The sequence below is a fragment of the Nerophis lumbriciformis genome, linkage group LG17 (assembly GCF_033978685.3).
Source record: "Nerophis lumbriciformis linkage group LG17, RoL_Nlum_v2.1, whole genome shotgun sequence".
NCBI lineage: Eukaryota > Metazoa > Chordata > Actinopteri > Syngnathiformes > Syngnathidae > Nerophis > Nerophis lumbriciformis.
This window is the reverse complement of record NC_084564.2, coordinates 9,561,893-9,585,628: the sequence shown is the minus strand read 5'-3', so window position 1 is coordinate 9,585,628 and position 23,736 is coordinate 9,561,893. Positions and strand designations below refer to the sequence as shown.

The following is a 23,736-nucleotide window of genomic DNA, read 5'->3' as shown; positions in this document are numbered from 1 at the left end:
TCCATCATACTGGACAATGTCCTAATTGTCCATCACACTGGACAATGTCCTAAACCTCCACTATACTGGACAATGTCCTAAACGGCCGTCATACTGAACAATGTCCTAAACGTCCTTTATACTGGACAATGTACTAAACGGCCATCATACTGGACAATGTCCTAAACATCCATCATACTGGACAATGTCCTAAACATCCATCATATTGGACAATGTCCTAAACATCCATCATATTGGACAATGTCCTAAACGTCCATTATATTGGACAATGTCCTAAATGTCCATCATGTTGGACAATGTCCTAAACGTCCATCATACTGGACAATGTCCTAAACGTCCATCATACTGGACAATGTCCTAAATGTCTATCATATTAGACAATGTCCTAAATGTCCATCACACTGGACAGCGTCCTAAACATCCATCATATTGGACAATGTCCTAACTGTCCATTATAGTGGACAATGTCTTAAACACCCATTATACTGGACAATGTCCTAAACGTCCATCATACTGGACAATGTCCTAATTGTCCGTCACACTGGACAATGTCCTAAACCTCCACTATACTGGACAATGTCCTAAACGGCCATCATACTGAACAATGTCCTAAACGTCCTTTATACTGGACAATGTCCTAAACGGCCATCATACTGAACAATGTCCTAAACGTCCATCATGTTGGACAATGTCCTAAACGTCATCATACTGGACAATGTCTTAAATGTCCATCACACTGGACAACGTCCTAAACATCCATTATATTGGACAATGTCCTAACTGTCCATTATAGTGGACAATGTCTTAAACGTCCATCATACTGGACAATGTCCTAATTGTCCATCACACTGGACAATGTCCTAAACCTCCACTATACTGGACAATGTCCTAAACGGCCATCATACTGAACAATGTCCTAAACGTCCTTTATACTGGACAATGTACTAAACGGCCATCATACTGAACAATGTCCTAAACATCCATCATACTGGACAATGTCCTAAATGTCTATCATATTAGACAATGTCCTAAATGCCCATTATAGTGGACAATGTCTTAAACATCCATTATACTGGACAATGTCCTAAACGTCCATCATACTGGACAATGTCCTAATTGTCCGTCACACTGGACAATGTCCTAAACCTCCACTATACTGGACAATGTCCTAAACGGCCATCATACTGAACAATGTCCTAAACGTCCATCATGTTGGACAATGTCCTAAACGTCATCATACTGGACAATGTCTTAAATGTCCATCACACTGGACAACGTCCTAAACATCCATTATATTGGACAATGTCCTAACTGTCCATTATAGTGGACAATGTCTTAAACGTCCATCATACTGGACAATGTCCTAATTGTCCATCACACTGGACAATGTCCTAAACCTCCACTATACTGGACAATGTCCTAAACGGCCATCATACTGAACAATGTCCTAAACGTCCTTTATACTGGACAATGTACTAAACGGCCATCATACTGAACAATGTCCTAAACATCCATCATACTGGACAATGTCCTAAACGTCCATCATACTGGACAATGTCCTAAATGTCTATCATATTAGACAATGTCCTAAATGTCCATCACACTGGACAGCGTCCTAAACATCCATCATACTGGACAATGTCCTAAACGTCCATCATACTGGACAATGTCCTAAATGTCTATCACATTAGACAATGTCCTAAATGTCCATCACACTGGACAGCGTCCTAAACATCCATCATACTGGACAATATCCTAAACGTCCATCATACTGGACAATGTCCTAAACGTCTATCATATTAGACAATGTCCTAAATGTCCATCACACTGGACAGCGTCCTAAACAACCATCATACTGGACAATGTCCTAATTGTCCATCACACTGGACAATGTCCTAAACCTCCACTATACTGGACAATGTCCTAAACGGCTATCATACTGAACAATGTCCTAAACGTCCATTATACTGGACAATGTACTAAACGTCCAACATACTGGACAATGTCCTAAAAGTCCATCATGTTGGACAACGTCCATCATATTGGACAACGTCCTAAATGTCCATCATACTGGAAAATGTCCTAAATGTCCATCATAATGGACAATGTCCTAAACGTCCAACATATTGGGCAATGTCCTAAACGTCCATCACACTTGACAATGTCATAAACGTCCATCATATTGGACAATGTCCTAAACGTCCATCATACTGGACAATGTACTAAACGTCCATCATACTGAACAATGTCCTAAACGTCCATTATACTGGACAATGTACTAAACGTCCATCATACTGGACAATGTCCTAAATGTCCATCATGTTGGACAATGTCCTAAACGTCCATCATACTGGACAATGTCCTAAACGTCCATCATACTGGACAATGTCCTAAATGTCTATCATATTAGACAATGTCCTAAATGTCCATCACACTGGACAGCGTCCTAAACATCCATCATATTGGACAATGTCCTAACTGTCCATTATAGTGGACAATGTCTTAAACACCCATTATACTGGACAATGTCCTAAACGTCCATCATACTGGACAGCGTCCTAAACATCCATCATGTTGGACAATGTCCTAAACGTCCATCATACTGGACAATGTCCTAAACGTCCATCATACTGGACAATGTCCTAAACGTCCATCATACTGGACAATGTCCTAAACGTCTATCATATTAGACAATGTCCTAAATGTCCATCACACTGGACAGCGTCCTAAACATCCATCATACAGGACAATGTCCTAAACGTCCACTATACTGGACAATGTCCTAAACGTCCATCCTATTGGACACTGTTCTTACCGTCTATCATACTGGATAATGTCCTAAATGTCCATCAAATTGGACAACGTCCTAAACGTCCATGATAATGGACAACGTCCTAAACGTCCATCATATTGGACAACGTCCTAAATGTCCATCATATTGGAAAATGTCCTAATCGTCCATCATATTGGACAACGTCCATCATATTGGACAACGTCCTAAACGTCCATCATACTGGAAAATGTCCTAAATGTCCATCATAATGGACAATGTCCTAAACGTCCATCATATTGGACAATGTCCTAAACGTCCATCACACTTGACAATGTCATAAACGTCCATCATACTGGACAATGTCCTGAACGTCCATCATATTGGACAATGTCCTAAACGTCCATTATACTGGACAATGTCCTAAACGTCCATCATATATTGGACGTATAAAAAGTCAGAAAATACTTTTATATTCAGTTTACAAAAATATATAACATTTGAGGCGCTGTTATATATATATATATATATATATATATATATATATATATATATATATATATATATATATATATATATATATATATATATATATATATATATATATATATATATATATATATACATACATCAACACTTGAGCACCTTTTTTCAGCAAGTGTATGAAGATATTGATCCAGGAATTAGTCTGAGCCCACCAGCACAAATCAATGTGAGAAGTAATTAGGGATGGGCGATACAGTATGTGCTGAAATCTATATCCACATATTTATTGCGACTTCTTGTGATATTGATTTTTATCACCGTCAGAGGTGGGTAGAATACCCAAAAATTGTACTCAAGTAAGTGTCCTTTAGAATAACATGAGTCAAGTAAAAGTCAAAAGTAGTCATCCAAATCATTACTTGAGTTAGAGGAAGTATTCTGTGAAGAAAAAAAACTACTCAAGTATTGAGTAACGTCTGATTTATTTAGTCCCTATTTTTTAATGATTCTTGGACTAAATATAAAAATCATACACAATTTGTTGCAGCATGTTTTCTTTAGTTAGAAATGGAATTCTTGTAATTTGTGTGAACATTTCTACTGACACACATGACAGCACATGATATAAATGTTCTTTTTACTAGTTTGAAAGTAATCATTGAAGAGTTTTTTGCTGCCTTGTCTGACGTCATGCCACTTTTTTCAATCAATACGATTATATGCACTAAATTAGTCTGATTTGTCAAATAAGTCAGTTTCTTCTATTTTCACAGCGACATGTGGAGTTCTAGTTACTATGTTCTAACTCTTTATGTGACTGTTGGCCATGTGCGGTGAGCCTCTCGTACACTAGGGGGCGATTGTGCTCATTTCAGCTTGTTTAGCTAAGTGGAAATATAAACATAGTAGAAGGAGAAAATGTTACATGCTAATAAATTGCTTACCGGTGGAATGGTTTGAATCGGTTGAAGAATGTGGAAAAGGTGTAAGTTTGAAAAACGGCCAAATCATTTTGAAAGGGAAAAATGTCCCGGAAAACCTGGAATTCTGGGAAATCTAGGAATTTTTGGAATTTGTCAAAGGAAAGCCCGCGATACCTGAATAGGCTGAACAGTTTGAAGTTGGAACGGTTTGAATCAGATGAAAAATGTGGGAGTTGTGGAACTTTGAAGAATGTCCCATTGATTTCAATGGGAATTTCCCCAACATTTGGGAGTTTCGGGAAAAGCGGGAATAGTTTTGAAAATGGTAAAAAAAAACCTTATAATGGTTTGAATGTGTTGAAATGGTTGGTGTTGGAATTTTTCAAATCGGTCGAGAAATGTTGAAGTAGTAACATGATGAATTGAGAAATGGTATTACGGAATTCCAGGAAAACGGGAAATTTTTTCAGTTAAAAAAAAAAACTTTGTTTTTTGTCCTAATTAAGAGGAATGTTTTGACGGTGCAACGGTTGAAATGCGTTGAAAAATGTGGAAGGAGTAGTCGCCAGAGAAAAGGGTGGAAATAGGGCTTTGGAAAAACAGGAATTCTGGAAAATCCTGGAATTTTTTTGAACTTGGCAAAAAGGTAGTTTAAATTTCCAGGAATGTGTTGAAGGTGGAATGGTTTGAATCGGTTGAAAAATGTGGAAATGGTGGAAGTTTGAAAAACGGCCAAATCATTTTGAAAGGGAAAAATGTCCCGGAAAACATGGAATTCTGGGAAATCTGGGAATTTTTTGAATTTGTCAAAGGAAAGCCCGCGATACCTGAATAGGCTGAACAGTTTGAAGTTGGAACGGTTTGAATCAGATGAAAAATGTGGGAGTTGTGGAACTTTGAAGAATGTCCCATTGATTTCAATAGGAATTTCCCCAAAATTTGGGAGTTTCGGGAAAAGCGGGAATAGTTTTGAAAATGGTAAAAAAAAAAAAACTTGAATGGTTTGAATGTGTTAAAATGGTCGGTGTTGGAATTTTTCAAATCGGTCGAGAAATGTTGAAGTGGTAACATGATGAATTGAGAAATGGTATTACGGAATTCCAGGAAAACGGGGAATTTTTTCAGTTAAAAAAACAACTTTGTTTTTTGTCCTAATTAAGAGGAATGTTTTGACGGTGCAACGGTTGAAATGCGTTGAAAAATGTGGAAGGAGTAGTCGCCAGAGAAAAGGGTGGAAATAGGGCTTTGGAAAAACAGGAATTCTGGAAAATCCTTCCAGGATGGTGGAATGTGTTGAAGGTGGAATGGTTTGAATCGGTTGAAAAATGTGGAAATGGTGGAAGTTTGAAAAATGGCCAAATTATTTTGAAAGGGAAAAATGGCCCGGAAAACCTGGAATTCTGGGAATTTTTGGAATTTGTCAAAGGAAAGCCCGCGATACCTGAATAGGCTGAACAGTTTGAAGTTGGAACGGTTTGAATCAGATGAAAAATGTGGGAGTTGTGGAACTTTGAAGAATGTCCCATTGATTTCAATAGGAATTTCCCCAAAATTTGGGAGTTTCGGGAAAAGCGGGAATAGTTTTGAAAATGGTAAAAAAAAAAAAACTTGAATGGTTTGAATGTGTTAAAATGGTCGGTGTTGGAATTTTTCAAATCGGTCGAGAAATGTTGAAGTGGTAACATGATGAATTGAGAAATGGTATTACGGAATTCCAGGAAAACGGGGAATTTTTTCAGTTAAAAAAACAACTTTGTTTTTTGTCCTAATTAAGAGGAATGTTTTGACGGTGCAACGGTTGAAATGCGTTGACAAATGTGGAAGGAGTAGTCGCCAGAGAAAAGGGTGGAAATAGGGCTTTGGAAAAACAGGAATTCTGGAAAATCCTTCCAGGATGGTGGAATGTGTTGAAGGTGGAATGGTTTGAATCGGTTGAAAAATGTGGAAATGGTGGAAGTTTGAAAAATGGCCAAATCATTTTGAAAGGGAAAAATGGCCCGGAAAACCTGGAATTCTGGGAATTTTTGGAATTTGTCAAAGGAAAGCCCGCAATACCTGAATAGGCTGAACAGTTTGAAGTGGGAACGGTTTGAATCAGATGAAAAATGTGGGAGTTGTGGAACTTTGAAGAATGTCCCTTTGATTTCAATGGGAATTTCCCCAAAATTTGGGAGTTTCGGGAAAAGCGGGAATAGTTTTGAAAATGGTAAAAAAAAACTTGAATGGTTTGAATGTGTTAAAATGGTTGGTGTTGGAATTTTTCAAATCGGTCGAGAAATGTTGAAGTAGTAACATGATGAATTGAGAAATGGTATTACGGAATTCCAGGAAAACGGGGAATTTTTTCAGTTAAAAAAAACATTTTTGTGTTTTGTCCTAAATAAGAGGAATGTTTTGACGGTGGAACGGTTGAAATGCGTTGAAAAATGTGGAAGGAGTAGTCGCCAGAAAAAAGAGTGGAAATAGGGCTTTGGAAAACGAGGAACTCTGGAAAATCCTGGAATTTATTAAAAACTTGGCAAAAAAGTAGTTTAAATTTCCAGGATGGTGGAATGTGTTGAAGGTGGAATGGTTTGAATCGGTTGAAAAATGTGGAAATGGTGGAAGTTTGAAAAACAGCCAAATCATTTTGAAAGGGAAAAATGTCCCGGAAAACCTGGAATTCTGGGAAATCTAGGAATTTTTTGAATTTGTCAAAGGAAAGCCCGCGATACCTGAATAGGCTGAACAGTTTGAAGTTGGAACGGTTTGAATCAGATGAAAAATGTGGGAGTTGTGGAACTTTGAAGACTGTCCCTTTGATTTCAATGGGAATTTCCCCAAAATTTGGGAGTTTCGGGAAAAGCGGGAATAGTTTTGAAAATGGTAAAAAAAAAACTTGAATGGTTTGAATGTGTTGAAATGGTTGGTGTTGGAATTTTTCAAATCGGTCGAGAAATGTTGAAGTAGTAACATGACGAATTGAGAAATGGTATTACGGAATTCCAGGAAAACGGGGAATTTTTTCAGTTAAAAAAAACATTTTTGTGTTTTGTCCTAAATAAGAGGAATGTTTTGACGGTGCAGCGGTTGAAATGCGTTGAAAAATGTGGAAGGAGTAGTCGCCAGAGAAAAGGGTGGAAATAGGGCTTTGGAAAAACAGGAATTCTGGAAAATCCTGGAATTTTTTTGAACTTGGCAAAAAGGTAGTTTAAATTTCCAGGAATGTGTTGAAGGTGGAATGGTTTGAATTGGTTGAAAAATGTGGAAATGGTGGAAGTTTGAAAAACGGCCAAATCATTTTGAAAGGGAAAAATGTCCCGGAAAACATGGAATTCTGGGAAATCTGGGAATTTTTTGAATTTGTCAAAGGAAAGCCCGCGATACCTGAATAGGCTGAACAGTTTGAAGTTGGAACGGTTTGAATCAGATGAAAAATGTGGGAGTTGTGGAACTTTGAAGAATGTCCCATTGATTTCAATAGGAATTTCCCCAAAATTTGGGAGTTTCGGGAAAAGCGGGAATAGTTTTGAAAATGGTAAAAAAAAAAAAAACTTGAATGGTTTGAATGTGTTAAAATGGTCGGTGTTGGAATTTTTCAAATCGGTCGAGAAATGTTGAAGTAGTAACATGACGAATTGAGAAATGGTATTACGGAATTCCAGGAAAACGGGGAATTTTTTCAGTTAAAAAAAACATTTTTGTGTTTTGTCCTAAATAAGAGGAATGTTTTGACGGTGGAACGGTTGAAATGCGTTGAAAAATGTGGAAGGAGTAGTCGCCAGAGAAAAGGGTGGAAATAGGGCTTTGGAAAAACAGGAATTCTGGAAAATCCTGGAATTTCTTTGAACTTGGCAAAAAGGTAGTTTAAATTTCCAGGATGGTGGAATGTGTTGAAGGTGGAATGGTTTGAATCGGTTGAAAAATGTGGAAATGGTGGAAGTTTGAAAAATGGCCAAATCATTTTGAAAGGGAAAAATGTCCCAGAAAACCTGGAATTCTGGGAATTTTTGGAATTTGTCAAGGGAAAGCCCTGAGGCTGAACAGTTTGAAGTTGGAACGTTTTAAATCAGATGAAAAATGTGGACGGTAGAGTGCCAAAATCTGAAGAAGAAGAAAAACCACATGTGTGAATGCTTTGGAGCGTTCACACAATTATGTTTCACTTTTGACGAGCGTTGTGTTTGTCCTACACTGTTCAGCGGTACTTGAACGCACCATACAAAAAACCTCTAAAGAGGAAAGAGCTATCATCATAATTGCGTGCAAAGAGAACACAGCTTGTAGGTTCAATGTGAACAAGTGAATAGCTTAGTTGCTCACACAGTAATGTGTTTATATAAAAGTTTAGATTGAGGTATGTTGTTTCTTAACAGGGAAAGACATATGTTATATCTTGTTTTTGTGTTAGCCTTTAAGCTAGCGAGCTGGCACCAGTAAGTCTGTAGTGAGTTCATCAAAGTGATGTTATCAAACTCCGTTTCTGAGATCATTTTAATTTAAAAGGTTAATACTAACCGTCGGGAGTTTTGCCGCCGCCGCCATCATCATTATTGCCGTTTTTATCGTGACATCCTCACAAAATAGTCTTCTTTCCCGGTGAAACGTCCAAACGCTGTGTCTCAGCAGTCGTGGCTCTGATTGGTTCCCCGCCGCCAGGCTCCGTTTGATTGGCGCAATGGAGTCTGACGTCACGAAAGCTTACGTTGGATTGGCTGAAACAAAGTCACGTGACAGTGCCTACTAAAGAAAGCCTGCTGACAAAATGAAGTCGTTTTTGCAAGTCATAATCGATCAAGATTGTAAATAATTATGATGTAAATAAATGTAACGATCGGGATGAAACTCAAAAGTAGCGTTTCTTCTTCACAAAAATGCTCAAGTAAAAGTAGAACAGTTTGTTACATTACAACTACTTTGGCAAGTACCATTTTTTCTAAAAGATACTTAAGTAAATGTAACGCGTTACTACCCACCTCTAATCACCATATTATTTTGTATTTAAAAATAGAATTATTTCAAAATGAGTTAAATATCTCCTAATTTAGCTGTTTAACATCATTTCCCGTTGTATTAGTTTGTTGAAGCTTAATATTAATCTACTCGTTGATTTGCTGTTAATATCTGCTTACTTTCTCTTAAAGTTAAAGTTAAAGTTAAAGTACCAATGATTGTCACACACACACTAGGTGTGGCGAGATTATTCTCTGCATTTGACCCATCACCCTTGATCACCCCCTGGGAGGTGAGGGGAGCAGTGGGCAGCAGCGGTGGCCGCGCCCGGGAATCATTTTTGGTGATTTAACCCCCAATTCCAACCCTTGATGCTGAGTGCCAAGCAGGGAGGTAATGGGTCCCATTTTTATAGTCTTTGGTATGACTCGGCCGGGATTTGAACTCACAACCTACCGATCTCAGGGCGGACACTCTAACCACTAGGCCACTGAGTAGGTAACATGCTTTTATCTACACTTCTGTTCAAATACAATAATCACTTATTCTTCTGTTTGATACATTACGTACGTTTTGGGTGATATTCAAAAAAAGTGGGTATGGATCCAATGCCAAGTATTACAGTAGCAATATTGCTCAAAACAATATTCATACTTAAAATTTTCAGGATGATTACAGTGTTTATCTCACCTGTAAAAACACATTAAATGTTGAAATTGTTCACGAAATATTATATTAGTCAATATTGTAAAAAAAAACCTAATATGTATATATATAATAATAAAAAAATTGTCAGGACTTGGACCATGGCGTGGTTTGTTCTCCCGTGGTGCAAATGATTTGGACCAGACATGGCGTGAAGGTGAAGACATATTTAATTTTAACACTCAAAAAAAAGAAACAAACAAAAGGTGCTCACAGTGGAGGTACAAAACTTGGCTATAAACACAAAACTTGCACAAAGGCAGAAACTATGAACAATGAAACAAAACACTAACTGTGGCATTAATAAACAAAAACTTACTTGGACGTGGCATGAAGTGCGCAGAGGTAAACAGATTGTGACGGGTATGAAGAGCATAAATGTGGGATGTCGCCAGAAAGACAAACTGAAAACAATGAACTTAAATACTACAGACATGATTAGTGAAAACAGGTGCGTGACGTGACAGGTGAAAACTAATGGGTTGCTATTGTGACAAACAAGAGTGCACAATGAGTCCAAACGTGGAACAGGTGAAACTAATGGGTAACCATGGAAACAAGACAAGGGAGTGAAAAGCCAGAAACTAAAGAGTCCAATAACTAAACAAAACAAAACATGACTAATACAAAACATGGTCACACAGACATGACAAAAATATTTTGTGACAAAAAACAACAGTTAGCTCTGCTTTATTTGTCCTTGTTCTCCAGTGATAATGGTACTTGTTAGAAACGTGCAGTGGAACCTCGATTTACGAACACTTTTATTCGCGTAATTTTCAGTTTACAAACTTTTTGATCGCACTAAATATGCCTCTGTGTGCGAACGTTTCATTCATTCATTTTTGTGACCGGCTGGAAGCCTTAAGGCGCTGCCATTTTGACGACATCACTTCCTGTGCTGAACGGTACTTAGGGCCGTGGCCCCCTACGTTGCGTCCTGTTTACGCAGTACTCTCCACTTCTCAGTGCTTCAGCATGTGTTTCTTTTCTTGCCATTCGACAACATTTGTCCACTTTGTTACTCAATATGGGTCCAAAAGAAGGCAACAAACCAGCCTGGAAGGGAATCGCTGTGGACTTAGACTTAGCGGAGAGGGAACCCGCTCTCTGCTTGCCCTCCTTTCTTGTCATGTGCCGTTCGCGGACAGCAAAGTAAAAAATAATTTTACTTTTTAACTTGTTTTTTTCTTTATTACTACAGCAGCATGGTTGTTAACGTTTTTGAGAGCACCAAAGGGACTTTTGTGTGTCTGCGCACGTTGACAGTTCAGCTTGCCGTTGTGTTGTGTGGAGGGGGGCGTGGCCTGCGAGCCTGCCGCGGAGCTGGGTGTGTAAGGATCGGCCTCGAAGCCAGCGGCAGGTGAGTGGATTACCCAGCTGGGTTTGGTTATCTAGTCACCTGTCGCCCTTATTAGCAGCAGCCGGAACGAGACACGTTATTGGAGTTGGAGTTGCTGGTGAGCAGACGCACGGACACGCACAGAGAGAGACACGCCGCACTGGAAAGTCAAACATATATTGCTGGAAAGCAAGCCACCCCCTGGGGTTTATGTCAATAAAAGACTTGATTCAAACTGTCTATCGGCAGAGAGCCAGGCCTTCTCCACCAACATCAGTGTGTGACCTCACCAATGCGCTTTTGGAAGAATGGTGGAAAATGTCTACAAACACACTCCGCAACCTTGTGGACAGCCTTCCCAGAAGAGTTGGAGCTGTAATAGCTGCAAAAGGTGGACCGACATCATATTGAACCCTATGGGTTAGGAATGGGATGGCACTTCAAGTTTATATGTGAGTTAAGGCAGGTGGCCAAATACTATTGTATGTATATATATATATATATATATATATATATATATATATATATATATATATATATATATATACATACATACTGTACATATATGTGTTTATATATGTATATATATGAATATGTACACATATGTATATAGGCTATATATATGTGCGTATGTATAGTATATATTAGAGATGTCCGATAATATCGGACTGCCGATATTATCGGCCGATAAATGCTTTAAAATGTAATATCGGAAATTATCGGTATCGGTTTCAAAAAGTAAAATTTATGACTTTTTGAAACACCGCTGTGTACACAGACGTAGGGAGAAGTACAGAGCGCCAATAAACCTTAAAGGCACTGCCTTTGCGTGCCGGTCCAATCACATAATATCTACGGCTTTTCACACACACACACACAGAAGTGAGTGCAATGCATACTTGGTCAACAGCCATACAGGTCGCACTGAGGGTGGCCGTATAAACAACTTTAACACTGTTACAAATATGCGCCATACTGTGAACCCACACCAAACAAGAATGACAAACACATTTCGGTAGAACATCCGCACCGTAACACAACATAAACACAACAGAACAAATACCCAGAACCCCTTGCAGCACTAACTCTTCCGGGACGCTACAATATACACCTCCCGCTACCCCCTACCCCCCGCCCCCACTTCAACACCGCCCACCTCAACCTCCTCATGCTCTCTCAGGGAGAGCATGTCCCAAATTCCAAGCTGCTGTTTTAAGGCATGTTAAAAAAAATAATGCACTTTGTGACTTCAATAATAAATATGGCAGTGCCATGTTGGCATTTTTTTTCCATAACTTGAGTTGATTTATTTTTGGAAAACCTTGTTACATTGTTTAATGCATCCAGCGAGGCATCACAACAAAATTAGGCATAATAATGTGTTCATTCCACGACTGTGTATATCGGTATCGGTTGATATCGGAATCGGTAATTAAGACTTGGACAATATCGGAATATCGGCAAAAAAACCATTATCGGACATCTCTAATATATATATATATATATGAATATGTACACATATGTATATAGGCTATATATATATATACATATATATATATATATATGTGCGTATGTATAGTTACTTTACATGCAGTTGGCTTTCGGCCCCCCCGGCCAAATTCCTTTAGCCCAATGGAGCCCCTAATTAAAAAAGTTTGGACACCCCTGCACTACTGTAATGTTTACCGTGTGTGGCGCTCATGATCACATGTTACACTGCAAAAAGTCAGTGTTCAAAAACAAGAAAAAAAAATACAAAAATGAGGGGTATTTTATTTGAACTAAGCAAAATTATCTGCCAATAGAACAAGAACATTTGGCTTGTCAAGACTTTCCAAAACAAGTAAAATAAGCTAACTTCAATGAACCCCAAAATAACTTAAAATAAGTATATTCTCACTAATAACAAGTGCACTTTTCTTGGTAAAAAAAAAAAGAGACCTTTTTGCTCAATATGTTGAAAAATATTCTTAAATGAAGTAAATGCTAGTGCCCTTATCTTGACATAATGATATGCGCTCGGCATTACATTTCTTGAAACCAGCAAACTTATACTAAAAACTAATTTATTGTTCTTAATGAAAGGTAACTGTCATGACTTGGTCCTGGGGTTTAGTTTTTCTAGAAGGCAACGGAAAGTTGGCTCGGGCGAGACGGGAATGTGAGAACATATTTATTTAAACTTATCAGAAAAAGTACAAACGAAAAGCGCGCACAGTGGCGGAGAAACAACTTGGCTATGAAAACAAATACTTGCACAAAGGCAGAAACTATGAACAACAAAAAAACACTAACTGTGGCATTAATAAACAAAACTTACTTGGCATGGACAAAAGGAGCAGCGTGAACGATGGACATGAAAAAAGTGTCAGAAATGTGCAGAGCATAAATGTGGGATGTCACCAGCAAGACAAACTGAAAACAATGAACTTAAAAACTACAGACATGAATAACGAAATCAGGTGCGTGACTCAAAACGTGAAACAGGTGCGTGACGTGACAGGTGAAAATTAATGGGTTGCTATGGTGACAAACAAGAGTGCACAATGAGTCCAAACGTGGAACAGGTGAAACTAATGGGTAATCATGGAAACAAGACAAGGGAGTGAAAAGCCAGAAACTAAAGAGTCCAATAACTAAACAAAACATGACTAAAACAAAACATGATTACACAGACATGACAGTAACAAGGCAAGCGCTTGTTACTCTCGGGGTCTCCTAGCCGCTCAGGCAAATCATATTGTCTAAAAATGCATTTTTCCATCGATAACAGGACATCATCGCGCCAAGTGCGTGCTCTTTCAGTCAATTAGTGCGCATATTTACAGCCCGGCCCCCGGCCAAAATTGTTTTAATTGTAATTTTGAAGAATTCATCTGAATGTGCATCAAATCAAATCAAATCAAATCAACTTTTATTTATAAAGCACATTTAAAATCCACCACAGGGGTAGCCAAAGTGCTGTACAATGGGCAGGCCAAAAGACAACAAGAGAACCGAGCAAACACAACACAACACAAACAGAGCACGATAAAAATAATAATAATAATAATAATAATAATTTTAAAAAATAAAATAAAATAAAATAAAATTTAAAATAAATAAATAAACTGAATTATTTCTGTTCAAAATTGTTAGAAAATGTCACATGTTGAATGTTTAAATATTAACTGTCAGTTTACTGTACTGTGCCAACTGTACTACTATATGAGTACCTATTTTCTATTGTTTCATTGGAAATAAAACAGCAAAGTCCATTTGGCTGTCATCTGTTTTAATTATGAGACACAATTGTGTCAAAGTCATGATTTTTTTTTTCATGCTTCAAATAAGAAATGGTTATTTTAAAAAAGTAGTTTTATACTTGTTAGTGTTGATGACACAGCTTTGCAACAGATGATATTCTAGTTTCAAGCAGGGGCGTCACTAGCTTTTAAGGACAGCGGGGGCTTAGCCCCCAGGAGATGCACAGGACGCGAGCGAACGTAGCGCACGAGCACAAAACTTCACAAACGGCTAACAAAGACTTAGAAATTATTCATTGTTATTAATATTATTTTAAAAAATGCCCCATCCATCCATCCATTTTCTACCGCTTATTCCCTTTTGGGGTCGCAGGGGGCGCTGGAGCCTATCTCAGCTACAATCGGGCGGAAGGCGGGGTACACCCTGGACAAGTCGCCACCTCATTGCAGGACCAACACAGATAGACAGACAACATTCACACTCACATTCACACACTAGGGCCTATTTAGTGTTGCCAATCAACCTATCCCCAGGCACGGGACAAAATTAAATGCTCCCCAGGACGATGGCTTTTAACCATTGTTTTTCTTCATTTTACATTTTATATTAAATGTCTTGGTTTTTCCTCCCTCTGAAAATCCTATGAAATGTTTAACAAGCCATCCTATAATAATACAACAGCTATTAATGTGACAATACAATAAAACAAATATATTTAATTATGTTTTTTTCATTATTTTAACATGAGGCTAATGTATATTACTTTATATAGATTCTACAAGAGTGATGTGGGCATTTTCTAATGAACAAGTCCAAGGACCGCAAGCAAGGTCGCAGAGAACATGCGGACTGGATTTTGAGTGATGTGGGCATTTTCTATATGAACATACTTGCCAACCCTCCCGGATTTTCCGGGAGACTCCCGAAATTCAGCGCCTCTCCCGAAAACCTCCCGGGATACATTTTCTCCCGAAAATATCCCGAAATTCAGGCGGAGCTGGAAGCCACGCCCCCTGTGTGTTATGTGTGTGTATATGTGTAAATAAATGAACACTGAAATTCAAGTATTTATTTTATATATATATATATATATATATATATATATATATATATATATATATATATATATATATATATATATATATATATATATATATATATATACATATATATATATATATATATATATATATATATATATATATATATATATATATATATATATATATATATATATATATATATATATAATATATATATATATAAAATAAATATATATATAGCTAGAATTCACCGAAAGTCAAGTTTTTCTTATATATATATATATATATATATATATATATATACATATATATATATACATACATATATATATATATATATATATATATATATATATATATATATATATATATATATATATATATATATATATATATATATATATATATATATATATATATATATGAAATACTTGACTTGGTGAATTCTAGCTGTAAATATACTCCTCCCCTCTGAGCCCCGCCATCAACCACTCATATTCGGGCCACTATATCGGGCATATATTTGTAAAAAAAATTAAATTAAAAAATAAATAAATAAATATAACACCAAATTATTTAGGGGGGCTTAAGAATATTTTAGGGGGGCTTGAGCCCCCCTTAAATAGGCCTAACAACGTCAATGGTTTCAAGCATGTTTTACTCAATATAGGTCATCAAATCTCAGCAACAAGCTGTAATATCTTACTGAGATCATTTAGGACCAAAACACTTAAAACAAGTAAAACTGTCATGACTTGGACTATGGCTTGGTTTGTTCTCCCGAAGTGCAAGTGAATTGGACTGGTCATGGCGTGAAGGTAAATACATGACTTATTTAACACTATAACTACAAAGAAAGGATCAAACAAAAGGCGCGCACAGGGGCGGAGGTACAAAACTAGACTATAAACACAAAACTTGCACATTGGCAGAAACTATGAACAATTAAACAAAACACTAACTGTGGCTTAATAAACAAAAAAAACTTACTTGGCATGGAACCGGCATGAAAAAAGAGTAGCAAGGGTCATAAGGGTGTGGAGAGTGTGCAGGAGCATAAATGCGGGGGTCGTCAGAACGACAAACTGAAAAGAATGAACTTAAATACTATGGACATGATTAGTGAAAGCAGGTGCGTGACTCAAAACGTGAAACAGGTGCGTGACGTGACAGGTGAAAACTAATGGTTGCTATGGTGACAAAACAAAAGTGCACAAAAAGTCCAAAACCCAAAACGAACATAACCAAAACAAAAACATGATCACACAGACATGACAAAAACACTCTAACATAAAATCTGCTTAGTGAGAAGAATTATCTTATCAGACAGAAAATAAGCAAATATCACCCTTATTTGACATATTTCATCTTACTTAGATTTCAGTTTTTGCAGTGTACAACAGCACTAAAATCAGGACGCAGTCAACATGTTGCTCCCCGACAAAGTTGAGGAAAAGTGTATTTTTCTCGCATCACATTGGATTGTGGACCCGCGCGAGGAGAGACGACGCAACAGCGTGCAAGGGCTGATGAAACCGGAGCGTCTCCCGCCTGCTCTCACAAACCATTCCCAGACGCCTCCAGGCGACGTTTACTCCCGGCGTCTGCCATCTGCTCTTACGGCTCTGACACCCCGTGCCTGCCGCCAGACGTCTCCTGCAGCTGAACTTCTACCCAGTGGAGAAAAAACCAAAAAAAAACCCAATCACAAATAACCTTTTGAAAAGTTGCTAATTCCCGTTAGCAATCACGTCGATGGCATTTCTTTCATCAGCCAGGGACAAACGCGGTATTTCGCTGCTAAGTGACGGCAAAGTTGTCTCCGCAAAACAGGGTGTCACTTCAAATAAGCGCTAGAGTGGAAAATGTTCCTTATGCTTTGAACCCTGCGGCTCGTAAGGCGGTGCTTTACTGTAATGTTATTAAGATTATTTCCTTTTTTATTATTTTGTTTGCTTTGTTTTTAAATGTGTCCAAAATAAACAACTACTGCAGTGGTGTCCAAAACGCGGTTGGGAGAGTGGCCGTGCCAGCAACCTGAGGGTTCCTGGTTCGATACCCACCTACTACCAACCTCGTCACGTCCGTTGTGTCCTTGAGCAAGACACTTCATCCTTGCTCCTGATGGGTCGTGGTAAGGGCCTTGGATGACAGTTCCCGCCATCAGTGTGTGAATGTGTGTGTGAATGGGTGAATGTGGAAATAGTGTCAAAGCGCTTTGAGTACCTTGAAGGTAGAAAAGCGCTATACAAGTATAACCCATTTGCCATTATGAATGTTACTACATTACATTAATACTTACATCATGTATATATTACATGTTATTATGAATGTTACTACATTACATATATACTTACATCATGTATAAATTACATGTTATTATGAATGTTACTACATTACATTAGTACTTACATCATGTTTATATGACATGTTATTATGAATGTTACTACATTACATATATACTTACATCATGTATATATGACATGTTATTATGAATGTTACTACATTACATATATACTTACATCATGTATATATGACATGTTATTATGAATGTTACTACATTACATATATACTTACATCATGTATATATGACATGTTATTATGAATGTTACTACATTACATATATACTTACATCATGTATATATTACATGTTATTATGAATGTTACTACATTACATATATACTTACATCATGTATATATGACGTGTTATTATGAATGTTACTACATTACATATATACTTACATCATGTATATATTACATGTTATTATGAATGTTACTACATTACATATATACTTACATCATGTATATATTACATGTTATTATGAATGTTACTACATTACATATATACTTACATCATGTATATATTACATGTTATTATGAATGTTACTACATTACATATATACTTACATCATGTATATATTACATGTAATTATGAATGTTACTACACTACATATATACTTACATCATGTATATATTACATGTTATTATGAATGTTACTACATTACATATATACTTACATCATGTATATATTACTTGTTATTATGAATGTTACTACATTACATTAGTACTTACATCATGTATATATTACATGTTATTATGAATGTTACTACATTACATATATACTTACATCATGTATGTTACATGCTATTATGAATATTACTACATTACGTTAGTACTTATATCATGTATATATTACATGTTATTATGAATGTTACTACATGACATATATACTTACATCATGTATATATTACATGTTATTATGAATGTTACTACATGACATATATACTTACATCATGTATATATTACATGTTATTATGAATGTTACTACATGACATATATACTTACATTATGTATATATTACATGTTATTATGAATGTTACTACATGACATATATACTTACATCATGTATATATTACATGTTATTATGAATGTTACTACATGACATATATACTTACATCATGTATATATTACATGTTATTATGAATGTTACTACATTACATATATACTTACATCATGTATATATTACATGTTATTATGAATGTTACTACATTACATATATACTTACATCATGTATATATTACATGTTATTATGAATGTTACTACATTACATATATACTTACATTATGTATATATTACATGTTATTATGAATGTTACTACATGACATATATACTTACATCATGTATATATTACATGTTATTATGAATGTTACTACATGACATATATACTTACATCATGTATATATTACATGTTATTATGAATGTTACTACATTACATATATACTTACATCATGTATATATTACATGTTATTATGAATGTTACTACATTACATATATACTTACATCATGTATATATTACATGTTATTATGAATGTTACTACATTACATATATACTTACATCATGTATATATTACATGTTATTATGAATGTTACTACATTACATTAGTACTTACATCATGTTTATATGACATGTTATTATGAATGTTACTACATTACATATATACTTACATCATGTATATGTTACATGTTATTATGAATGTTACTACATTACATTAGTACTTACATCATGTACATATTACATGTTATTATGAATGTTACTACATTACATATATACTTACATCATGTATATATTACATGTTATTATGAATGTTACTACATTACATATATACTTACATCATGTATATATTACATGTTATTATGGATGTTACTACATTACATATATACTTACATCATGTATATACTACATGTTCTTATGAATATTACTACATTACGTTAGTACTTATATCATGCATATATTACATGTTATTATGAATGTTACTACATTACATTAGTACTTACATCATGTACATATTACATGTTATTATGAATGTTACTACATGACATGTATACTTACATCATGTATATATTACATGTTATTATGAATGTTACTACATTACATATATACTTACATCATGTATATATTATATGTTATTAAGAATGTTACTACATTACATATATACTTACATCATGTATATATTACATGTTATTATGAATGTTACTACATTACACATATACTTACATCATGTATATATTACTTGTTATTATGAATGTTACTACATTACATTAGTACTTACATCATGTATATATTACATGTTATTATGAATGTTACTACATTACATGTATACTTACATCATGTATATATTACATGTTATTATGAATGTTACTACATTACATATATACTTACATCATGTATGTTACATGCTATTATGAATATTACTACATGACATATATACTTACATCATGTATATATTACATGTTATTATGGATGTTACTACATTACATATATACTTACATCATGTATGTATTACATGTTATTATGGATGTTACTACATTACATATATACTTACATCATGTATATATTACATGTTACTATGAATGTTACTACAATACATATATACTTACAGCGTGAATATCAAATGTTTTATTAGAGGGTTTTATAGGCGGTATAGAGCGACTCCCTTTGTCGCCATTGTTACCTAACTTTTGCTAGTGTTTATTTACGATTCAGATTGCACAAAAAAAGAAAAACATTAGTCTTACATAAGGATTGTGAATGATAGGCAAAATCCCCCCCCCCCCCCCAGGTGGGTGCCATGATTGGGTATAAAAGTAGATTCCATGAAATGCTCAGTCATTCACAAACAAGGATGGGGCGAGGGTCACCACTTTGTCAACAAATGCGTGAGCAAATTATCCAACCTTTTAAGAACAACATTTCTCAACCAGCTATTGCAAGGAATTTAGGGATTTCACCATCTACGGTCAGTATATCATCAAAAAGTTCTGAGAATCTGGAGAAAACCAACATTGAATGCCCGTGGCCTTCGATCCCTCAGGCGGTACTGCATCAAAAAGCGACATCAGTGTGTAAAGGATATCACCACATGGGCTCAGGAACACTTCAGAAAACCACTGTCAGTAACTACAGTTTGTCGCTACATCTGTAAGTGCAAGTTAAAACTCTACTATGCAAAGCAAAAGCCATTTATCAACAACACCCAGAAACGCCGCCGGCTTCGCTGGGCCCGAGCTCATCTAAGATGGACTGATGCAAAGCGGAAAAGTGTTCTGTGGTCTGACGAGTCCACATTTCAAATTGTTTTTGGAAACTGTGGACGCCGTGTCCTCCGGACCAAAGAGGAAAAGAACTATCCAGACTGTTTTAGGCGCAAAGTTGAAAAGCCAGCATGTGTGATGGTATGGGGGTGTATTATTGCCCAAGACATGGGTAACTTACACATCTGTGAAGGCACCATTAATGCTGAAAGGTACATACAGGTTTTGGAGCAACATATGTTGCCATCCAAGCAACGTTATCATGGACGCCCCTGCTTATTTCAGCAAAACAATGCCAAGCCACGTGTTACAACAGTGAGGCTTCATAGTAAAAGAGTGCTGGTACTAGACTGGCTTGCCTGTAGTCCAGACCTGTCTCCCATTGAACATGTGTGGCGCGTTATGAAGCCTAAAATAGCACAACGGAGACCCCCGGACTGTTGAACAACTTAAGCTGTACATCAAGCAAGAATGGGAAAGAATTCCACCTGAGAAGCTTAAGAAATGTGTCTCTTCAGTTCCCAAACGTTTACTGAGTGTTGTTAAAAGGAAAGGCCATGTAACACAGTGGTGAACATGCCCCTGTGACAACTTTTTTGCAATGTGTTGCTGCCATTAAATTCTTTGCAAAAAAAAAAAAGAAGTTTCTCAGTGTGAACATGAAATAAGTTGTCTTTGCAGTCTATTCAATTGAATATAAGTTGAAAAGGATTTGCAAATCATTGTATTCTGTTTTTATTTACCATTTACACAACGTGCCAACGTGTCGTTACAGTTGTCTTACAATGTTAAAAAACATAAAAATGACTTCTTACAAAAAGAGCAAAGTTGTAAAAATCAATACTTTTGACAGAAATCAGCCCAAAAAGGAAGAATTATTGCTTCTTACTCGCCAATTTGTCTGATCTGAGTCCACAATTAAAGACCATTTGTTTCCAACAGGAAGAAAAATAACTAAATGTGAATGCAGTCTGTGATATTCTTGGCATTCAACTTCTTGAATGTCAGAGACGATGCAAAAGAAGAAGTTTGCAAAGCGGAATAAATACAAGTTATGGAAAAGCTGACATTTGAAGGCGCCACGTCGAAGGCGATCGACTTTTAATATGGATTATGTTGTTGCATTTTAATATTAATTGCAGATTTGTTGCCATTTGGAACAGAAAAAATGGCCAACAAGGCGTGTCCGAACTTGTTGGCTCCAAAATATAATAATAATTAGACGACAGTCATAAGAAAGATACAAAAATAAGCTAAAATCAAAGCAAAAAATGTGTAATAAATTGTAACATTACGGTAGTTGTGTACATAGTAGATAACATTAGTTGTGTACATACAGTATTTAGTCAACTGTAACCTTATTTATTGTGAACATAGTTAATACTTTAAAACATTATTGTGTATAAAGTTAATACATTATAACATTATTGTGTACATAGTTAATAAATTATAACATTATTGTGTACATAGTTAATAAATTATAACATTATTGTGTACATAGTTAATAAATTATAACATTATTGTGTACATATTTAATTAATTATAACATTATTGTGTACATAATTAATAAATTATAACATTATTGTGTACATAATTGATCAACTATAACATTATTGTGTACATAGTTAATAAATTATAACATTATTGTGTACGCAGTCAATAAATTATAATATTATTGTATACATAGTAAATAAATTATAGCATTATTGTGTACTTAGTTAATAAATTATAACATTATTGTGTACAAAGTTAATAAATTATAACATTAAGGTGTGTATAGTTAATAAATTACAACATTATTGTGTTTATAATTAATAGATTATACATAATAACATTTATTGTGTACATAGTTAATGAATTATAACATTATTGTGTACATAATTAATAAATTATAACGTTATTTATTGTGTACATATTTAATAAATTATAACATTATTGTGTGCATAGTTAATAAATTATAACATTATTGTGTACTTAGTTAATAAATTATAGCATTATTGTGTACATAGTTAATACATTATAACATTATTGTATACATAGTTAATACATTATAACATTGTGTATAAAGTTAATAAATTATAACATTATTGTGTACATAGTTAATAAATTATAACATTATTATGTCACGTATAGAGTTAATAAATTATAACATTATTGTGTACATAGTTAACAAAGTATAACATTGTGTACTTAGTTAATAAATTATAACATTATTATGTACATAACTGATAAATTATCACATTATTGTGTGTATAGTTAAACCATTATAACATTATTGTGTACATAGTTAATAAATTATAACATTATTGTGTACTTAGTTCATAAATTATAACATTATTGTGTATTTAGTTAATAAATTATAACATTATTGTGTACATAGTTAATAAATTATAACATTATTGTGTATGCAGTCAATAAATTATAATATTATTGTGTATATAGTTAATAAATTATAACATTATTGTGTACTTAGTTAATAAATTATAACATTATGGTGTGCATAATTGATCAATTATAACATTATTGTGTGTATAGTTAATAAATTATAACATTATGGTGTGCATAATTGATCAATTATAACATTATTGTGTGTATAGTTAATAAATTACAACATGATTGTGTATATAATTAATAGATTATACATTATAGCATTTATTGTGTACATAGTTAATGAATTATAACATTATTGTGTACATA

The 23,736-nt window shown here is 35.1% G+C and overlaps 1 protein-coding gene across 3 annotated transcripts in view; it reads right to left on the bottom strand.

Annotated features, from left to right (window-relative positions):
• cadm2b (cell adhesion molecule 2b) overlaps positions 1–23,736 on the bottom strand; it is a 227,814-nt gene that overhangs the window by 169,863 nt on the left and 34,215 nt on the right. Inside the window, exon 1 of one of the 3 annotated variants that reach the window (XM_061972406.1) lies at positions 8,677–8,714. The exons of the other annotated variants lie outside the window; for them this stretch is intronic. The gene's annotated coding sequence lies outside the window, so the exon portion shown is untranslated. Of the gene's footprint in view, positions 1–8,676; positions 8,715–23,736 lie in introns of those variants that run through there. 3 annotated transcript variants of the gene reach the window in all.